Here is a 22,423-nt window from a genome sequence, read left to right on the forward strand (position 1 = left end):
AATCTTTGCCTCTAGAGACTGATCTCCTGAATAAAGCTCAGTCCCTTATTCTAGAAGGCAGCCTAAAGTAATTGGGGAACAAAATTACAGCAACCTTAATCAGAGAGTGATCCAGTAGAGAGTATTATACCAGTGGTAAAAGTGCATTAAGGTAATTGATCACGTGCAGTTTAATTATACTATTCCGTATGGCAGAATCTGAGCTAATAGTTAATAATGAGTCTTTTTAAAATTACTTTTAGTTTTCCCAGTTTGGTGGTTGCTGCATATATTTAATTTGCTGTTGGAGTCTTAGGCCCTTACATTCTGTCTCACAGTTTACTATTGACTGAACTTCTGTCTCTTGACACCCCAGTCTGAATTTAGAAGGCCATGGTCTGGTTCACTTGTACTGTGAACAATATGTTTGAATTATTATGACAAATGCACTTTTCTGTAGTAGGCACAAGAGATTTCCTTGGCTTTCCAATCTTGTGTCCGATTAATATTATTCAAGAGGCTCATGTTTTTATTTAAACCAACGTAGCCTCCTAGGCATTGTATTTGATCTGACAGAGACCTGTGCTCTACAGTGCAGGTTGTGATGAGCCAAATTTTTAGAACTGAGATGCAACTCACAGGTTTCATAAGGGATTAACATAGAAACTATGGGCTTGTCTACACTACCACACAGGGTCGATCTAAGATACGCAACTTCAGCTACATGAATAGCGTCGCTGAAGTCAACGTACTTAGATCTACTTACCGTGGTGTCTCCTGTCAACTCTGCTTGCACTCTTCATTCTGGTGGAGTACTGGACTTGACAGGAGAGTGTTCAGTGGTTGATTTATTGCATCTATACTAGATCCTACAGGTCCTAGCATCCAGTGTTCCATAGCTCTAGTTCAGCAAAGCGTTTAAACACACCAGTGAATCAGGGCCCAATGACTTAACTTCTATATTCAAATTACAGTGACTGTAGTCTGCTCTATTTGATGCAAACCAGGTATCCAATCCTGAAAGGTGCTGACTGAAGTTAAAGTTTGTGCATCCTGAGTGTTTGAATAACCTGACATGACTCAGGTCTTTCACCACCAAGACAAGTGTACTTGGGATAACATTAGACTTTGTTAGAATGATTTCTGTGTCAATTCAAGTTAGAGAATAACTAAATAGCCTGTTCTGTGTTTGGCACAAGGCATTTTGAACCCAGTGACACATGGTTAAAACTATCACAAGTTACAGAGCTATTGATTAACACTAACCATAACTGTGGGAAAGGAAACAATGTGTACCTAGTTCTGATATGTGCCTCATCACTATTATATCTAAGAGCCTACAGGGTCCTACAGGAGGCACCTAACACCTGTCAAGGTCAGGTGCTCGGTGTGACCCTTAGGTTCCCAGCAAACTGCAAACAAAGCCCTCGTTTAGACAAAGATCAAATGCCCCTGATGTAGGTCTCTTTGAAATGCATAGGCTCAAACCATATTTTCTCCCAACTGTGACAATGCTATTTACTATAAGAAATTCTCCTTCAAGTCCTCCTCCTCTGGTATAGCAGATACCCTCCAGGACTGGGTATTTGGATTTTTTCTGTCTTTGCCTAATGATATCACTCAATATGGGCTTTAAATATCTTTGTTATGGAGACAACACCAAGATGAATTGCTTTGTTGAAAATTGTCTGAAATCCTTTTTCCCCCTTTCCCTGCACTTCGAGATGTTTAATTTAGATGCAGTAGTGGATATGCTCCAGTTAATTGATTCATAATGTCTTAAAATGAAGTTATTGATTGCCAGTATTCCATCTCTTTTGTGGTGGTACTTTTGTTCAGTACACAGTGTGCACAGGTTTTTAAATCTCTAGCCCACACGCTGGGGATTCAATAGCATTCTGTTTTATATTCTGTTCAAAAGCATAACAAAACATTTATCATCAGGTTTTCTTTTCTTCAGCTACCACTGGCCTGTGGACGATTCATAGGATTTTTAACCAGGCTTTTTGCAGCAGAGCCCTCCTTTCATAATTTCTCACAGTGATTACTCTAATTACTTTCTGGTCTCTCCTTCCAACCTATACTTTAGTCACAATACTAGGTCAAAATGCAGCTTCTTGGGTCCTCATCTGACCAAAGGAAAAAGATATCCCATTTCAATTTGGATTAGAATTCATTATTTAAAAAGTACGTTTAACGTGAAGTCCTCAGAACAGAGAGAGCACAGAAAAGAGCAGTGCCAGTGCCCCTCCATGGTGCCTTACCAAGGAACTCTCAATCCTGAGCTAAAGGGTCCACAGCTAGCTGTTGAGATGGGAGTTCAGTTTCCATGGCCTTCTGCCAACACTACCATGTGGTTGTCACCTGCAATGGTGTTTTTTGGGGTGTGGATGTTTGTCCATTAGGAATTGAAGAGTGATCCATAAGTGAGGGACATCAGATCTAAGTACTTAGCTTGTAAGCTCCTCAAGGGAGGGACTTTCTTATTGTTCTGCATTTGTGCAGCACCCAGCACACTGGAACCCTGGTCTATGATTGGGGTCTCTTGGTGCTACTGCAGTATAAATCACAATTAGCAACCCCTTGAGCCAGCTAGTCCTATCCCCCTACAGGCAACATTACTTGTATCTTAAAGGTCCTAGCTCATTTAATACCAAACTTAGTTAATTTTGTGTAACTGCTGTGCAGCTGTTCAGCCAGCTACTTTTATCTTTCCATCACAGGTCGTCATACAAATCAATCCATCACATTTATTACACTTGAGTGCTATTTTGCAGATTACTTTTTGGACTATGATAGCGACCACAGGCTCCCATCAGAGATCAGGGCCCCACTGTGCCGGTCACAATACACACATACACAGATAATAAAAAGAGACAGTCCCTCCACTCAAGGAATTTGCATGCCTGCTTTGTTTCTGAAAATACTGACATGTGATTATCAGGACTTCCTCCCTTTCTTAATTAGACTGAGAAGCACAGTAGCCAGAAAGTCCTACTAGGTTCTCACTTACAGCAATATAAATCAGGAGCGTCTCCACGTGATGGCGCTCACCTCCTTGCAGAATCAAGGCCTTACTGATAATGTTCTTTGTTTCTATAACTAGGTTGGCACTGCAGATCATATTATCCATGAAGTTTTGTACTCAGCGATGAAATACAGTAGGGGAGTAGTGAGCTATAACATCCATATGACAGCAGGATGATCCTAGTAACAGGAGCAAAAAACCTCTGGGTTTCAACCCACAGCTGTGTGACAGGTATCTAATCTGTGATACTGGGAGTATATAACCAGGCAAGCAGCATATTTATTTACAAACAGAGGTGACTCTCTTTTATATTTAAAATCCAGATAATTGAAGCCAGAGTACTAAATTCATTTAATCTATTGTTTTCTACAATGACCCTTGAAATGTATAATGCAACTCCCATACAATGTAGCAATTGATAAAGCATGACACTTTTAATGCATTTTTCACATTTCACTCTGACATAACAAAGACTTGAGTAGTAGACGCTTGCCGCAAACAATCTCAAATGCTTTAGGCGTAGCAGCTTGAGAGGGCAAGGCGAGGAAGTTGAATGGTTGAGGGGATTGTTGCTAACAGGATACAGAGCCTTTCGCTGGATTGATTGAGGCCCTAGTTGGTGGGAATGGCAGGTGTTGCAATCTCACAGCTGTTCAATAGCAGATGTGAAATGAGTAGAGGTTTGGGGGAGGGAGGCAGGAAGGGTGAAAGATGTCAGTTACGTTCCCAGTGGATATGTGTCCTCATGACTAAAACCTACATTGTAATTGTCACCTTCACTAGCAGGCTCAGGATAAAGGCCAAGGAATTAACTTCCCTCTCTCCACTCAGCCTAGTCTCTCCAGATCACACCAGGGGATCAGTGCTGGAGGTGTGTCATAGAAGAAGCTTGCATTGCACCTGTCTGTGCTGTATCTTCTGTGTGAATCAAGTGAGGAACCTGTCACACTTGTACCTTTCACTAGCAGAGCTGAGTAGTTTACAAACCTTGTACAGCAAGAGCCAACAAGTCTGGATACATTATGATGAGAGATTGGGACAGTGCAGGGCTTTCTCCCCCGTGTTATGATTTTGCCGTTGTTCCAAGCTGATTTCACTCTGGTTTCCACTCAGATCCTTTCAAGTCCATTACACACTAACCTAAATGGTTCCCTTATAATTGGAGATAGCATGAAGACTCCCTGGCTCCTATAAAAAGCCTCATAGAAAGAGCTGCTGGAAGGATTACACTGCATCTCACCAGGCCCATGTAGCTCTGCATCTGGTAACTGTGCAGAGACTAGAGAAGAAACCAAGCTGCAAAGATCCCCATTTCCCCTGAAATCAGGGCCACTGGAGCTAGGCCTGTCTACACTACAGTTTTTCCCCTGTGTTTGTAACCATTCAGATGAATAGATGTCAAGGCTAAAAGGAGACAAGGTGGGTGATGTAATATCATTGATTGGACCAACTTCTGTTGATGGAAAGGACAAGCTTTTGAGCTTCCATCCACAGAAGTTGGTCCAATAAAAAATATTACCTCACCCACCTTCTCTCTCCTATCCTATGACCAACACGACTACAACAAACACTGCAAATAACAAAAGTCTGGAAGGGACCATTATAATTCTTTAGTCTGACCTCCTGTATATCTCTGCCCACCTCCCATCACTTTTATCAATACGAGAAAATTTCCCCTTCATAATTCCACCTATCACCAATGGCCATAAGTATCATTTGCCATCTGTCCCTGTTACACTCTAATGGCAGGCAGTATGGAAAGACCCTTCATTGGTTTAACTTCTCTAATTGGCTTCTAGTTAAGTGATACTGATGTAAAGGATCCATTTAACCTTTCTTCTCTAAAATAAATATCTATTGAAATCCACTATTGAAGGTCTCTGAGGTCTGGATGTTTCTAACATGAAAGAGCTAATATTAATATTATATTGTCATTGTTAGTCCAAAGTTAAACACTCTGCTGAGATAAGGTGGGGGCGATTCAGGCCTCTCAAAACTATTGTTTCGGGCTGTTTGCAGACTCAGTGAAGCAGTGCTGCCAGTAATAAATGTCAGCAGTGTCTGTGCACTGTGCCAGGAGCTTTCTGGCCTATGGCTTTCTAAAAACAAACAAAAGAATGTGTCTCAAACACAAACAAAACAACGTGTCTCAAACAGTAAAATACCTCTCATTACAATTTGGAAAGGCATAATTATATGTTTACAGCCACTAAAAGTCTATAAATTCTTGTTGATGGAAACAATCAGACGCAATAATTCAATTCCTCTACCTGATCTATGTACTTTTCCTTTTACTCATCAGAGCTCTTTCAAAAGTGCCCTCTCCCCCTTCTCTCATCGCTGTGAGCAGTCTGGTCAAAGTGCATTCCTGCCTTATTAACAGCCTGATCCAAAGCCCATTGAAAACAACGGAAAGATTCCCATTGACTTCAATGCATTTTGGATCAAGACCTGGGGCTTAATGCTGCACCACTGCAATCAATGGGAGATTTAGTTGGGATGCAGGCAAGGGCCTAGGACACTGATCTTGAGATGACACAAATCTGATGTACTAAAAATGATAAGGCCTAAATCTTCTCCATGAGTAAAGGTTGAAGGATTGGGGCTCTAACTACATTCCCAAACACAGTTCAGATCTCAGATAGAGTCATACAATAACAAACAGAGACAGGGTGTTGGAATGGAGAGAAGTGCAAGGAAGGAGAGGCACATATTCAGCATTTCATTCCCAATGCACATTACAGGCACAAAACCAGTGGGTCTGATTCTGATCCCACTTACACTGGTGTAAAATCAGTGTAACTCAATCAACTTAAATGGAGTTGCTTTTGATTTACACTAGTATAAGTGAGATCAGAATCAAGTTCACTATCTGATCCATGATCTCCTAATGTATTTTGTCTGTTGCAAAGACAATGGGTTCAAAACTCTTCTCACTTATACAGGTGCAAATCAGGAGTAATTCCATCAAAGTCAATTGAGTTCTACCTGGTGTAAGAGGAGAATTAGGCCCAATGGGTCAAATTCTGCTGACAGTTACACCAGCAGAAATCCACACTAACTCCAGTGAAGCCAAAGACGTTATTCTGCCTTTGCACTCATATGATAATAGAGCATAATTTACCCCAGTCTTTATTTGCAGTAAATTATTTCATATATATATACAGGATTATTTCCTTTCTTGGGACTCAGCAGTTTGGCTGCTAGCATCATGTCAGAGGATATGCACCATTAATTTGATAGGGAAAATGATTGTGGCATTCACAATTTAGAGAAGCTGCTCTAATAAAGAAAAGGAATTCCAGGTAATCTTTATTCACTGCTTTAAGGGAATTTCACTGCAGTTCTCCAAATCCTCTCTTTTCCTCCCCTCTGTTCCCCATCCTGCATCCCTGTGTCTCTGGAAACCCTGGACCCAATTCTCTGTGGGTGTGAAACCTGGGGGAACTCCACTGAATCAAGTGGAGCTTTCCCACAGAATCTGTCTCATCATGTTTTAGGATTAACCCATTCGTCAGCCACCCACATACAATGTATTAGCTCTCACAAAGTTACCAAGCTCAAAGCACACTGAACTTAAACAGATAATCAATGCACTTCTGAGAGTCTATGTAGCTCAGTTCAGTAGGCAATGTGCCATATGCTGCAGTATGCATTTTAACGGGGTCCCTTCCATCTGCGGACACAGTTTAGCTAGTCCCACTATACAAGACATATTTTCACTCATTGAGTACAAGACCTAGAATGTGCACGTTCCTCTCTAAGCATGTTCCACCATTACACCCTCTACCATTGTATTCTCTAAAGTCAGTCTGCCATGATGGTTGCGTGGCTAAGGTATAAAGCCTAAACACATGATTTAAAACATGTTCTCAACATTCTGGGAAGCAAGGAGGGTTTTATTTTATAAATGGATATTTTTACATGCTGAGTCCAACACACAGGCAATCAATCCATCAATCAGATCTTGCTGGGGGGAATGGAAAATCCCCCAAGCAGAACGACCCTGAGAGTCCATTGCAATCGTTACAAATGTCAGGTAATAAGACTGCATCCCAAGGCGTGTGAGGGTTGCTGTGCCAAGGCTCAGACGTAGCTCTGTGTACCTTAGCACTGATCTGGGAAACAGATGTTTCTTCAGGCACATTTTTTTGCTAAGTTGTAAAACCCAGCGCTCTTGGGGGTAAGCTTTCTAAAGGCAATATGTGGGCGTTGCACACACACAGAGATCTCATTAACAAAGGATGGGATCTGTGCCCAGGCCTTCCCAGCACCACTCTGAATTGTTAACCCTTCCAACTTTTAAAACTCCATTCGTTGCTAATTCTTCCTGGCCTTATTCACAACCATTTTAACCCACTTTGTTTAGGCTCAGGGCAATACCTTCTAATAACCTGAACCTTCATTTGCTAGGACGAGAGAAGAGAAGTCAGGATGGTTAACCAAGGATCTACCTATTTATATTCGGTGTTTAAACCACAGTCCTGCAAGGGGCACAACACCAAGACTCTGATCCAGTACAGCCCTACGTGCTGGAACTAGGGGTGCTTGAAGTGGTTTCCATCATATACAAGGTTTACAGTTTGGTTCACTGGCTGTCAGCACCCCCACTATACAAATTGTTCCAGCCCCCTGAGTACAGCACTTAAGGACTAGCTTAACTTTAAGCACACAAGTAGTTCCAACTTAAAGGTAAGCATTTACCTGAGTGCTTTACTTACCTCAGGGCTTTGGTGCTCAGCACCCTCTAGTCCTGAGCCCTTGTTCAGAGCTCATTGCTACTGTCTCTAAGCATAGACTCCTAACTTAAATAGAGATGAAAAACACCAAGGGCTTGATTCTTGACTCAAACTACTTTTATGCCGGTGCAACTCCACTGACATTAGTGGAGCTACTCCTGATTTACATCAGTGTAAATAAGATCAGAATCAGGACCTGAATAAGGAGGTTGGAACTGAGCCCCTGCTCTGAAGAAGCTCCTCTGGGGGAGGACCAAGACTGTGGAATGAACTGCCTGGGAAACTCCAGGCCACCACAAACCTGACCACCACTTTCCACGCCAAGTGCAAAACACCTTTCTTTGACCTTGCCTTTCATAATATAAACACATAGCAACAGGTATAACAAACTACCAGAACATGACACTCCAATCACATACTTCTCCCTCTGGGGATAGGATGAACAAACAACGCAGGCCAGATGTATTGTCACGTTGCTTAATGCACTGCTGGAAGGCGCTCAGATATAACAATGAGATGCCCATTATAAAAAAAACTACAGAATAGAAAGAAGCCCCACACTCTCAGTTTTTCCCTGTCCTCTATATTCCAGTGAGATTCTGCCTAGTCGGGGTATTTGGGTGTCACTGAGGGAAGAGTTTGATCCAGCAATAGGAATTTAGGCCCAGATCCTCAAAGTATTTAGGTGCCTAACTCCCAATGAGTATGTAAACTGGCTTAGCCAGCAGCATCTGCCTTTGGATAGAACAAACCTAAGGACCTCATTGCAATTACAGTTTGTTAGCAACTAAAAAATTATCATGGTAGGCTAAATTTAACTTGGTGGCACTTTAAACAATTAAATGCTTTCCTCCTCCTCATTGACGCTGAAGAATTATTATCATCATCATCAGAAGCAAGAAAAGGGGACTAGAAGACAAGTCACCTTGCTCCAAGCCATGGTCAGACAATGAGGAGAGGTAAATCAATAGAGCAAGATGCATGCAACCTTCACTCTGGGGATATTAGCACTTACAGTCAGCTGGTATCCTTCCCTTTAAGGTATATTGGCTGCAGAGGACTTCCGCAGGTCTGTCGTTAGGATGCTATTTGTGCCAGTGGAAGGAAAAAGGGTCTATGGGTGGAGACCTTAGATGTACATAGTGATGTCCATTAAACCCACCATTTGAGTTTATTAAAGAACTTCTGCAAGAGTCAGGCTGTTAAGTTAATCCCAGTGTAAACCTGTGGTTTAACTCATCAGCCTGTGCACCAAAGACCACTCTCCAGCCACGAAGTTCCAGTCTCCATTTGACTCAGTTTAATTTCCTTAAAACAAAACTGTTTCCCACAAGTCGAACAGGTCACTCAAGCCTTTTTCCTCGTAACTCAGGTCCTCTGCAGGGGCCTAGCTACTATCTATGGGATTATACTCCACAGGCCCTCTGTCCAGGAGTCAAAGTGAGCCTCTCTGTTCCCTTCTTTCAGGGTTGCACTTGATCGGCCATCCCTCCAAGAGTCACATATAAACTGGGTTCTTTTTCCTGCTAGTCTCACCCTCAAGTGAGCTACCTGCCGGCTTTTATGAGGACCAGGTGATCTTCAAGCTATCACAGGATCCCTGGCCTCAGAAGATCAGCTGGGAGGCAGCTGATTAGCTACAGGCAGGGCTGGGATCAACTTCCGTTAAAGGGCCAGACATCCTGTGACATCCAGTTTCCCATTACAAACCCAGTTCTGATACATACATCCTGACCACCTACAATTAATTCATTTAGAAGTACAGGAGCTGCAGGGCCTGAGCAGGTCAGTTCTTTGCTGGGACCAGAGGGGTGAGGAAGGGAGCTCCTCTCTGGCCACAGACGATCAACAGGCTGCCTTCACTGGACCTGGGAACAAGAGGACCTGAGAACTTTAACCCTAAGGTAACGAGTGAAAGGAAAGGGGTCATATGGGAAGAGGCCCAGGGAATGAAGCAGCAACTAACTGAAGGAAGCAGTACGTGGCTGCTCTTTATAGGGTCCTTGGGTTGGAACCCAGAATAGTGGGCAAGTCCGGGTTCCCTCACTGGCCGAGTGGCCTAAGCCTCGAGAAGGGGACAAGATGCTTGAGCAAAGGGCAGGATTTAAAGGGTCCAGAGACAGGGCTGAAGACCCTGGTGAGGACAGATAGTTTGTTGCACTTTTGCTATCCCGGAAGGGGTTCGCCCATTTTTGACTGTATGACTTGACCAAAGGGCCGAGGCATTGAAGACCTACCAAGCAACGTCAACAACCTACAGGGGGCACCAGGAGCAGGAAAAGTCCTTCAGTACCAGAGGCAACAGCAGGAGGTGCTCAAGAGGTGAGCATCCCACATTACAGGCAGCAACAGCCTTTCATTTGATGGGCCACTGACAAGGCCCATCGTTCCATACTGATCTTAAAAAAATCAAATTAAGCTTGACCGAACTAGATGCAACTTCAACACCACTTTCCCATTAACTTTATATAAACGTTACTCCTCCAGGTTCAGATGGATAAATTAGTCTCCATTTCCCCTTTTAAAAAAAACAAAACATGTGAAAAGTGCATAGCCATGGCTGCTGTGCTGCACGCAAGAGGCAGTGGCATTTCAATGGTGGCATAAATTATCTCTGTTCCTAATCCTTTTAAAGCAACTGTTAAAATCATTCGGCTTGTACAGGATATAAATCTTAGCAGGATTTGTCCTACACTCTGGAATCCTTCGAGATGAAAGGTGCTATATAAATGGAGGTGATTATGACTATGAATGAGAGAATTAAAAGATCATAGTGGCTGGATAAGGAACAGACCTGTTAAGCCATGAGTTGCAATCTCTCTGCAGCACAGACAGGATACAGTCCCTCAACAGAGGACATATTAGATGTTAAAGTGATATTTGTTCTTAGCCAACCAGTGAAGACAAGTTTGTCTACGTTGTGCAGCAGCCCGGGAAACTTAGCTGGTGTCTCCGTATCTTGCACCCTACAAGTGACGCAATAGGATAATTTTGGTTCAGGAATTAAGACTAGACAGACAACCACGGTGTGGCCAAATCACCAACCTGTGCCAAATCCATGGCAGTTTAAAGTTTTGCTCAAAACAACCCTTTAAAAAGGTAGCAAATTAACAATGACCTAGGAGGTCCAGTGGAAGACTAGAGAGATCTAACCAGGGGACTTCCAGGGAAGGAATTGTTGCTCTGCACTGTACATTTAGGAGGCCTGTGCCAAGACTGTTTTGTAGTTACACAAATGCTGTGAGTGTAAAACACTCGTGCACTTCAAAGAAAAAACATTCTTTACTTCCTTCACTGATACCACCTTTGATTATAAAACTGAACAGCTCTTTGCCATTTATGCTGTTAGTTTAGTGTTTGAACTTCATTCAGGAGCGGCACCAGGGTTTTTGGAGCCCTAGGAGGGGGTCCTTCCGCACTCCCGGTTATTGGCGGCAATTCTGTGGCAGGGGGGTCCTTCCGCGCTCCCGGGCTTCGGGGCACTTTGGCGGTGGGTCCCGGAACGAGTGAAGGACCTGCCGCAGAATTGCCACCGAAGACCTGGAGCGCGGAAGGACCCCCCTGCTGCCGAATTTCCGCCGAGATCGGCAAAATGCCACCCTCCCAAATCCTGGTGCCCTAGGCAACCGCCTAGGTTGCCTAAATGGAAGCGCCAGTTCTGACTTCACTCAAAAACAAACTGGTCAGTTTCATTTTTTGGTTTTAATTTCACTTAAAGCAAAAGGTCTGCACAAGTCCTACATTCTGGGATCCTTCTGGATGGAAGGTGCTATATAAATGGAGGGCTTAAGTGAGACCTACATGTGCACAGGCCATGAGCTGGTTGTTCTGCAAAGAGGTGAATCCATCATAGGAAAATATTTCAATATTTGGGCTGGAATCCCACAGCAACAAAAAAAGCATGTCTGTTTTTAATTGTTTTTAATATAATGGAAACATTTCCATAATGTAAGCAACCAGTCCCTGTTACATAGTTAAGGTTGAGTTCAGTTTTGCAATTAAAGCAGGGATTCAGTGAGTTTATTCAAACATAACAAAAAATGTTGCCAACTCCCAATCTGATCATGAGTCATACTATATTTGGTGTATTTCTTAAAGTTTCAGCTCCCAGAGTCATCTGATTACATGAAAATCTCAGTTTTTATTTTAAAAAAACCATCTAGCCCTCAGGTTTCAGAGAAAAACTTGAAAATGTAAACCTAAAAGCTCAAAACCAGAAGGCAAATTAAAATAACTAAAACATTATTATTGTTAAAAATCTCATTTATGGGCAGGACTGACTCATGATTTTTTAACACCAAGGATGAATATAGTGTATCCTCCCCAAAATTACAACACTTACTATTTGCATGCAAAATTAACATTAGGTTTTGTAAAACTTTTTCCCCTTCAAAACCTAAACATGGGGCCATGTCCCTTTAAAAATACATGCACTGACGTACCTATGCAGCAGCAATTTCACCTACCTGGCTTAACCTTTAAAGAAACACTACCACCATACAGATCAGATAAACAATGATTCAAACTAGCATAGCCTCGGCCTGACTTACTGATTTTCCCTAAATTAATTTCTTCTGTCTAGAAATGTGATTTCCTCTATCTAATGTGAATTGATCTTTTCACCGAATCTTATTTGACAGCCCTACAATTTACTGTGCAATTAACATTTGTTGAATAAAAACAGTTTGCAGTGCAGACACTAATTCAGGAGTGAACTTCAGATTTCCATATTCACTCTGACATTTCCTTGCCAAACAAAAGAAGATCCTCAAGGCAGCCTGGCTTCTTGTCTTTTAATGCCACAAACAACAAAACAAATGCAGAAAATGGAGCTTTTTGCCGAGAACTAGAATAATGGAACTATTTGTTTGATCAAGGGAAAATTGTTGAGGGCTTTTAAATAAAAAATATTAAACTCTAATGACACTGAGATGCCAGTGGAATACTGCAGACAAGTGGAACATCTCATGGAAGGGAAGCAAAAACAACACAACAAAGGGACTTTTTCTATTGAAGCAGCACTGCTTTGTGTAATGGAAATGCTTTAAACTGAAAATCTTTCTTTATGAAAGGAGCTATTAAATGGTTAAAGAAGGAGGACACTGGAATAGGACTCAGGGGACCTTGGTTCTGTTCCTGGTGCTGCCAATGACCTTTGGCTAGCCTCAGTACCTCTGTTTCCCCTCTTGGTCTTGTCTAAAGACTGCAGTCTCTGTGGGGCAGGGACTGTCTCTCACCATGTGTTAGTACAGCACCTGTTATAACACAGTTTTGATCTCAGCTGGAGTTTCTAGGCACTATCTTAATACAAATAATAATAAATTCCATCAGCATCAATGGAGTCAGACCTCTTTAGGCCTGCAGCGAGGTTAAGAACGAGATGCCTACAGTGTGAACTGCAGTGTACTCATGGGGCTATATGCTGGTGGTAATCCACACCTGTATCTCTCATTGACATCAGCAGCAACTGCACATGTGGTCTGAGAGTGAAAGAAGGCTCTTAATTCAATGCAACAGCCACTGTGCTCATTTCTCACTGTGAGAAAGTGCCCTCCCCCAATCCAATTAAGAGTATCTAAATGACTTTCTGAACTTAGACGACTTCCTTAATTATACCAAACATTATAGTTTAATCAAGAAATCAATCTTTATACCACTACATACCCAAGGGTGCTGAGCATCCATCTAACAAGCTGGCAGAACATGATTCACTCTGTTTTAAAGGTGTTTGTGTTCTGGGTCTCTTTGGATATGTCTATACTGCATTGTAATCCCGGGTCAGTGGGACCTGGGCATGTGGACCTGGTGTTTCCAAGCCTGTACTTGAACCTACACACTGCATTGTAAGCTTGGCTTACAATACTGGACCCAGGTCTTGCAGCCATATTAACATGCCATACTCCACTATGCAGCCTTTCTGACTCAGATCTGTGGTTTGAGCTGTGTCCACTCTGCAAAATGATAGGGCTTGGGTCTGAATCACAGTGGGCCTCAGGCTCTGACCCACCCTACTAGCAGGGTTCTAGGATCTGGGTCATGAGTGCTGGCTGACCCAAGTCAGATTGATTTGTGTGTGGATGGCTTGGGCTCAAACCTGAGTTAGAGCCTGAGTATAGCGTACAGTGTAGACATACCCTCTGGGGCTCAGGGTTCTATTCCCAGAACTGTTACAAACACACTATGTGGCGTTAGCTGAGTCACTGCATTGCTCCATGCCTCAGTTTCCCCACCCATAGAACAAGGTCAGAAGGGACCATTATGATCAGCTAGTCCAACCTCCTCCATAACACAGGCCATAGGACATCCCTGAATTAATTCCTGCTTAAGTCTAATAGCTGTGGTTGAACTAGAGTGTGTCTTTTAGAAAAGCAGCCAACATTGATTTAAGGAATTCTAGTGATGGAGAAAGCCACCACAACCCTTGGTATGTTGTTTTTCTGGTTAACTACCCTCACTGTTAAAAATCTGTATCTTATTTCTACTTTGAATTTGTTTAGCTTCATTGTCTAGTCCCGGATGTTGTTATAACTTTGTCTGCTAGATGAAAAACCTCAGTTAACAGACTCCTATTTCCCACGTAGTTACTTATAGGCTGTGATCAAGTCACCCCTTAACCTTCTCTTTGATAAACAAAATCAACTGAGCTCCTTCACTAGAAAGGATGTTTTCCAATCCTTTAATCATTCTCAGAGCTGTTCTTTGAACCCTCTCCAATTTTGATATTTAATGAGCTCTGGAAAGCAGATGGAGATCTATACATTAAAAGTTCAAAATAAGAATTAGTTATTGTATTTTCCTCATCCCTTCGTTTACAGTGAAATCCATGCTGGTGAGAGGTGATGGACTGAGAACCCTGGTGGTTGGAAGCCTCTACCCATAGTATAATATGAGCAGTAGCTGTTCAAGCTTCTCAATAGATGACCCTCTCAATGTGCCTCAGGACTACCCACAGCAGAGAAAGGGGAATCCAGTCTGCACTTCTGCTGAGACTGCCAACAAAGGTAGCAATCATAGTGATGGTCTTTATGACACAGAAACATGCCCACTAGTGACATAACATAACTTAAACTGGCAGCTCATTTCAGGTAGGCTATCAAATAGCCTTCAGATGGTAACAACTTTTAGTTACTGGTAACTTGCCTTGGATCAAACTGGTGATCCAGAAGTGAAAGGTCCTACCTGTTACCAATCCAACCAGACAGTACACTAAAGTGTACTGGTTTTATTAAGATACAGTGTGCTGGTGTTGTAGGTGCCTCACAAACAGGTTATGAAACCTTCTTCTCAACACGCATAACTCACAGATTCCCATTAGGAAAGGCTTTGTCTGATTTTGAGACTCAAGCTCTTTCTCTTTCATTATAGTCACATAGAGAATTGATTAAATGACCGGCAATGTCCATTGCATCACTACTTTTTCAGGATTATCCAATTCCTTTAACTCCTTTAAGTCCTGCCATTCCACCCACACACACCTCAATGCCTCTCATCTCCTGCCCTTTCACCCCCCACCCCACCCCGGGTACTTCTACAGAACAGAAGAAATAACTGCCACAGAAGCAGTTGTACACTCTAAACCTTCTCAGCACGACTCCTATTTATTTCCAAAGACTACGCCCTGCTCTGGCAGCCCTCTTAGTTGGAAACATTAGTATCCAACATGATAACATCATTGGGTTAGGGCCCAGAGGCAGGTCACAGCCCCTTGTTATGTAGGGGGAGAAAATCACATTAACCAGGATGCACAGGAAGCAAACAAACAATCCACACACAACAACTGAGAGATTTATTGGGTGGTGGTTAGTGGGCTCACTAACCCACTTATATGTCTCTGAAGGCAGCTCCAACAGCTGCCATATCAATTAAAAACTTGCAAGTTCAAAAGTGTAGAGATTTCACCCTCCAGCCAGATCCATCATCATTAGGAATTTGGAAACAATACAAAATAGAGATATGCCAAACTGGAGATACCTGCAAAATGTTGCTAGTTCTTTCCTGTCTCATCAGAGTATGGGTTACGGGCTGTCATTAATTACTGTTTGAAAGGCACTTTCAGATCCTAGAAGGTTCTATTAAGGGGCAAAATATTATTACCATTTCTTCAATGGAAACCAGAGTCATGCTTTTGCTTAATCCCATCAACTCCTCTCATTCCCCCAAAGTATCTTCAAGATGGAATCCACTGTGCCTTCTCCCCGTTGAGTACAGAAAAAAGTCTGTACCCTCCTCCAGCCTAACCTACCATGCCCATCATTCCCACTGCTCACATGTCCAGAACCCATTGCCTTCCCCTCCTCTTGTTCTTTAGATTTTGCTTTGGGCATTCAACATGTTTCACCCATGTTGCATTTAGCAACATGCACCTGCTGTCATGATAAATATTCACTGCAAAGGCTGCATAGTGAGCCGGCTGTGCAAAAAGGGCTGGCTCAGGGTTCACCTTATGGTTCAGCTAAGCACTGCACATGTGAAAGGCTGGAAAATGAATTATGATCGATATCAGTAGAACATAACAGTGAATGAGCCACATCCCTGAAAGGTTAAATGATTTGCATGCATGGTGCCAATCAATGATTTGCTGTCAATTCAACTGCACATCTTTGCCCTGTTCCCTTCAGACTACAGAGGCTTGTTGATAAACCCCACCACAGTCTGTTACATAGGCACAGGAGAGACATTTTCACACTGAGTGCAGGTAGGGGAAGTTCCGTTGGCCAATCATATTGCTACATTGACAGCCGAACTAGACTTGTTTGGGTTTTAAGATCAATATGCATCCACTCATCTTGAATACTGACGACAGCATTGTTCCTGTGTTATGCAATGGTCATGAGACAAAGGACATCGCAGACAAGACAATCGGTATTATAGTTTGTGAATGATGTGTTCTGATTTCCCTGCAGAGCCTGCCTCCAAGACCTGAGCTAACCTTGCTAGTTCTTTCCCGAGGAGAGGGGACTAGGGCCACATGACAAACTATGGTGAGAGAGACACTTCTCCACTTTAGTCTCTCCAGAGTTACAGCAAGTTCTGCATTTGGTGTGTTCACATGAGCTGTATGAGAACTTGGTAAAGTGGTCATGGATGCGGGCAGGAACTTACACCAGAAGAAGAGTGTGTGGTCATGTGGTTAGTGCAGCAGATAATTTCAAGCTGAGTTCTAGCTCTGCCACCAACTAGCTGTGCAAACTTGCACAAGTTATTCAATTTCTATTTAAATTCTTCCTTCTGTGAAATGGGGATCATGCTTATTTATTGCACACGGTTGTCATGAGCCTTCGTTCTCGGGGCACTTTGGGATCCTTACACAGAAGGCATTAGTGAAGTGCAGAGGATTAATATTTAGTGGTAGCAGCAGCAGAGACTGGAGTCACAACTTGACTGCATAGCTGGGAGTGAACAGACACGGATCCCGCAAACTGCTAATAATTTATGGGATTTAAAGTGTGGGAGGTGATGGGAGAATGTATTGGCCTTGCCAACCTCAGACCCTTGTACAAAGAGTAATCTTCCTTCTCCTTATAGCCTACCCCAGAGAAAAAAAATGAAAAAGGGAAGAGAAAGAACAGGTGGCAGAGCCTTTCATCCCTGGGGGCTGTTACCCTGGAAAGCAACCCTTTCTCTTATCCCATTGGATCTCTTTGCCCTCTCAATAATACAAAGGAAAGAAGATTTATATTTAACATACACACATCAAAGGAATCTTTCTTACTTTGGCAGGAAAAAAAAATAAAGTGCTGGATGGAATTTATACCTTGTAGCTCTGATTTGGCAAAGAACTTAAGCATGTGCTTAACTTTAAGCCCCATTTGATATCAATGGAGTTTTAAGCACACGCTTAAATGCTTTGCTGAACTGGGACCTTATTCCATCATGCTTCTCTTGGTGTAGATATGTGAAGCAGCAGTCGAACCGTGAGCCACGGTGCAGCAAGTATCTGAACTGGAGAAGTATTTTAATTGGTTATGGACAGATCAAGTGTTCAGGTATTCAAATTTGTATGGATAGAAGGGGTTGAAAAAGTGAACCATAGACTCCAATGTTAAAGATAGAAAAGTCTTTCTTATTAGATCTAGCTCCATTTCCCATTTCAGGCAGAGAGTGACTGAAGGTTGAGAAGTCAATGGAACTACTCACATATTTCAAGTTCAGCACATGCTTAAGTGCTTTGCTGGAGGAGGACTTTGTGCATCAGGACACACATTTACACATGCGGCAGGTGTATGAGCAAACCTGGTAAAAGCACATGGAAATAGAGACATACAAATGCACCCAGACTTCTGTGGATTCCACTGAAATGGGGCCCTATTCCAACTCTGCTTAAACTAGACGTGTATTTCTCTAAAGCAGATCTATACCTTGCCAAAGGGATACTGTGAAGTATTGTTTTAACACAAAACTGATTGTAGAGCACAGCTAAAATAAATCTGACAACATTTTGCAAAATCTCTCCTAACCTCCTTTTCCCCCCACCCGCCTCCGCCTTAAATCTCTGCATTCAACAAACATTGATAGACAGTATTTGGCATTTACTCAAATACCTAAAAAAATGGATTGGTCTCTTCCTTCTTCTTGAATTTAAGATTGAAATCAATCCAGTGTGTAAATGGAATCCTGTTTAGTTTAGGCCCCGAAGAATGTTCTTTTAAGCACGGCTCTTTGGATTGATACTGCACCACAACACACACCTAGGGCTAAATTCTGCCTTCACTGGCATCTGTGCAACTCCATGGAATCAATATAATTTAGGACAGAATCTGGGCTGTGGTTGACATTGACTAGGCCATGTTTGTTTCTTTCTTTCTTTTTTTTTTTGAAAGGAGCAATATTGAATTAATTAAATGGAATTTGGAAACTATAAATACCTATGCAGAGCTCATTACTGAATCTAGTCTAAGTGATTTAATTAAGATCTCTGTACAACCCTGTGCCTGTGCTCCAAGCCAACTGAGCACTTACATCTTAATTTTAATTTTGTTACTTGTCTGATCTATTACGCCAGGCAACATTCAGTTCTCATATGTAATCTTATTTCCTTTGTGTAGAATCTTATGATGCAAAGAAAGTATTTGCATTTTCAGGCAAGCTGTTGCAGCCACAACAAAGCCTTACAGAGACTTTACCTACTGACAATGTTGTGTATAGACAAAAGCAGCTCTGGATATATTTAATGACTCTGTAAACCTGCATTTCTCTTGTAAATATATATAAATAAAATCACTGGTTTCCTGTCATCTGCTTTTAGAACAAGCATGTTGCAAGATTTCTGTCAACAAAAAGAAAGAGCAGAGTGAGAATAAAATATCTAATTAAATATTAACCTTTCTTGTTTGTTCCCAGTTTATGGAGCTGTAACAGCCATTACACCAAAGGCAGATGAAAGGAGATGTCAGCTCACTGCTGATCTGCAGCATTTTTACAAAGAAGAAAACATGACAAACAAATCCTGTTGCTTGCGTGTGTACACAGCCTTTCCTGCTCCCAGAGAAATATCACAGCTCCATGGCCAAACATTGCAAGACAGACAGGAATTGCATGCGTCTAGCATGAAATTCTCCCTCTATATCAGAAAGAGTGATCGAGATGCAGTATCGGCTGTTTAAAAATATTAAAAGGTGGAGGGACTGAACCTTGACTGTGGGTGCTGGCTCACGTAAACATTTCTTGACACTTTAACCACATCCAGTAGTGTTCCTTGCTTCATTTGTATCAGAAAAGAAATCTCTCATTTTTTTTGATGAGGAGAGACTCCTTCAAGAAGCTACTGTGTTCAGAAATTAAAAGTACTGCTACAACAGACATCTGCATTATTGCTGCTGTACGTTTTACTGTGAATCCTGGGATGCAGCGCTCAGTGGGTCCATTGGGTGTTCTCAACTCCCTAAGACCTAGGCCTGATTCACCACTGCCTTGTGTGTCATTTACCTCAGAAGACATCTATGACTGTACATCTGGTAGCACTGGGCCCCACTTGAAACGGATGTAGATGACACTACAAAACTCTACCCCACTATGTGCAATGGGCTCAGAGGATGTTCTCTGATTGGTACGTCCAGTGAGTGCACCTGATGTTCTCTGAATTTGCTGGCTCTACAGGTTGTGCCAAGAAGGGATAGATCTACATTTTGTCCCAGATTTTAGAAAAGGAACCTCTGCAACATCCATAATCCTTCCTCCACTTCTTACAGTACTTAGCACTAGTAGTGATTCTCCTCTGGAAGTCTCTGGGGCCCGATTTAAAAGGTATTTAAGCATTACTGTGCTCAGCATTGCTTGGGACCCTAAATCTCATTTTTTTAAGAGTGATTTAGGCACTCAGGGGCCTAAATCCCCGTTAAGTGTTTCACAGCAATACCTAAATACCATTAAAAATTGGGGCCTGAGTGCTTTACAGAAGGTGGGCAAGCATCATAACCCCCATTTTACAGGTGGAGAAACTGAGGGGCAGATATAGTGTCTTGCCCAGTCACACAACGGTCAGTGACAGATTTGGGAATAGAGTTCAGATGAGTACCCTTTAATCCCCATCTGTGTAAACTCTCCTACTGCACAACGGCTTTGAACTTACAGTATAGGCTGATGCTACCTGTGGGACTGCTACAAAGCCTGTTAAAGTCAATAGAGAGCCTTTCTATCAACTTCAGTGAGCTCTGGATGAGGCCTTGTGATGGACAGGATGCACGTAGGTCACACAAGCCCATTGCTATTTATGCTGCACCTGTGTTGTAACTAAAAAAGTAAATAGGCTAAATTCTCAGTTCTTCCATCTCAGAGTGTGAAATTCATATTTTATCATCCATTCTTTTGATCTTCCGAAGCTGGAATCATGTTCTGACCTCTGGGAGAGTTGTCTTGAATGGATTTTCCTTTCTGTGTTAATATTTTTTGTAACTGTCATTGCATTACTTAGGGTGGTTGTCCCGCATCCCAGCCGATCAATTTGTCCCAATATTTCACTGTGTAGCACTATTTGATTTTTAATTTTCGATCCGCCGGCAGCATTCAGCTTTTTTTTTTTTCTCGGCTGGTGGACCCTCGCCTCGCCCCCATGTGTCCTGATATTTTCTTCATCTCATCTGGTCACCCTACATTTACTGGTTTAATTTAATAAGCTACCCATGCTCAGGAATCTTATTAAAGTTTAGGTTCATTGTCAAAATCACACAGAACCACAGAAAGACTTAATAGGGGAATAAATGCAGTAGCTGGAAAACAGAGCTATACTGCTACGCTGAGTTGTGTTTTTGAACGTACATAATGTGTCTTTTACAGCAACCTACTCCTATGTGCGAGAAGAGGGAGAAGTGGTGCTGCATCTCCTACTTGACTGGTATTCAGGCCAAAACCAGTATCAATACGCTGGCCCAGATCCTTGGTGTCTGTTAAGGAGAATATGGTGCAGTGCAGGATGGGGGCACAAAAGCAGCATTTGTGCTCCCCTAGTTCGAAGCCAGCTGTGTCAGTCCCCAGCTGTCGTCTACAGGGCTGACCTCAGTAGTGGTATTCCAACAGCAACTGATCTATACTGGGATCCAGCATGCTGGGCATTACACAAACACATAGAGAGCGTGTCTGTCCCAGAGAACTAATGATTGAAATAAGCAAGGCGGGAACAGAATCCGAGGCACAAACAGGGGAAGTGACTAGCCCAAGGCCATGCTGCAGAGCAGCAGAAGAGCTGAGAATAGAACCCAGCTCTCCTGAGCTGCTGATTGCTGAGGGCATAAAGAAACAACACCCAGGCTCCTTTCCTCCTGGCCATGTCCCCTATTCCAGCGGCAGTGGTGGTACAAGAATCACTGTGTCAGTTCTATGCTGCTGAGAGCTCCCACTGCACAGGCCTTATCCTCCTGTGTCCAGACACACTAGCTTTATGGCTGCTCTGCACTGGCCGCATGGCACAGGACGTAAAATACTTGGCCAAGATCATCACTTAACTCTGTGGCATTACACCAGGGGTGAATTGGCCTGGTGTCTTTTATGCTACTGCCAGACTATTCCTTTCATTCGAGGGGCGATCAGCATAGGCTAAAAATGTAGGTTCTTGGAACCAGTGCTATTATTTTAGGAAGGTATATTCAACAGGGGCTAATTCAGCATTAAATTGTTCCAGTCATAAATCCTTAGACCTTAAATTTGATTTAACTCCTGTATATTACCTGTAAAATAAACAGGGTTTCAATTAACAAGTCAACAAGGTATGCCTTAGCACCTATTAATTTCTGTGCCAGGGACATATAGCGTTTCCATAGAAAGTAATTTAACATAAAATGTACCTGGGAGTTGTTATTACACTGCTAATGAACTCTTTGTGTGAAAAATTCATTCCTGGCACAGAACTCTCCCGCTGATCATCACCATCTGTTTGCAGAGTTGACATAATCCGTGTTCTACTAAGTACATGCAAGATGGACAAGGTCACAGTTCCTCAGGAATGGAGTGTTTGAAGAGTAAAGATAAAGGGAGGGTGCCTCATCTGCACCCCCTACTTTACACCCTGAAACAAAAACTGAGTTTAGGAACAAGGGCCGGGTTCTCATTCACATCAAAGCCCATTTAAGCTGCGCTGCTGTAAAGGGGCCTTAAAGTGGACGTAAAACCCAGAACAGTGTAAAAGGGGCCTTAGTGTAAATGAAAATCCAACCCCAAACATCTACTTTCATGGAAACTAATGGCC

At 42.5% G+C, this 22,423-nt stretch overlaps 1 protein-coding gene across 2 annotated transcripts in view; it reads right to left on the reverse strand.

Annotated features, from left to right (window-relative positions):
• YPEL2 (yippee like 2) overlaps positions 1 to 22,423 on the reverse strand; it is a 184,902-nt gene that overhangs the window by 51,396 nt on the left and 111,083 nt on the right. The window contains exon 10 of one of the 2 annotated variants that reach the window (XR_012657341.1): positions 22,118 to 22,243. The exons of the other annotated variant lie outside the window; for it this stretch is intronic. The gene's annotated coding sequence lies outside the window, so the exon portion shown is untranslated. Of the gene's footprint in view, positions 1 to 22,117; positions 22,244 to 22,423 lie in introns of those variants that run through there. 2 annotated transcript variants of the gene reach the window in all.

The sequence above is a fragment of the Chelonoidis abingdonii genome, chromosome 20 (assembly GCF_003597395.2).
Source record: "Chelonoidis abingdonii isolate Lonesome George chromosome 20, CheloAbing_2.0, whole genome shotgun sequence".
Classification (NCBI taxonomy): domain Eukaryota; kingdom Metazoa; phylum Chordata; order Testudines; family Testudinidae; genus Chelonoidis; species Chelonoidis abingdonii.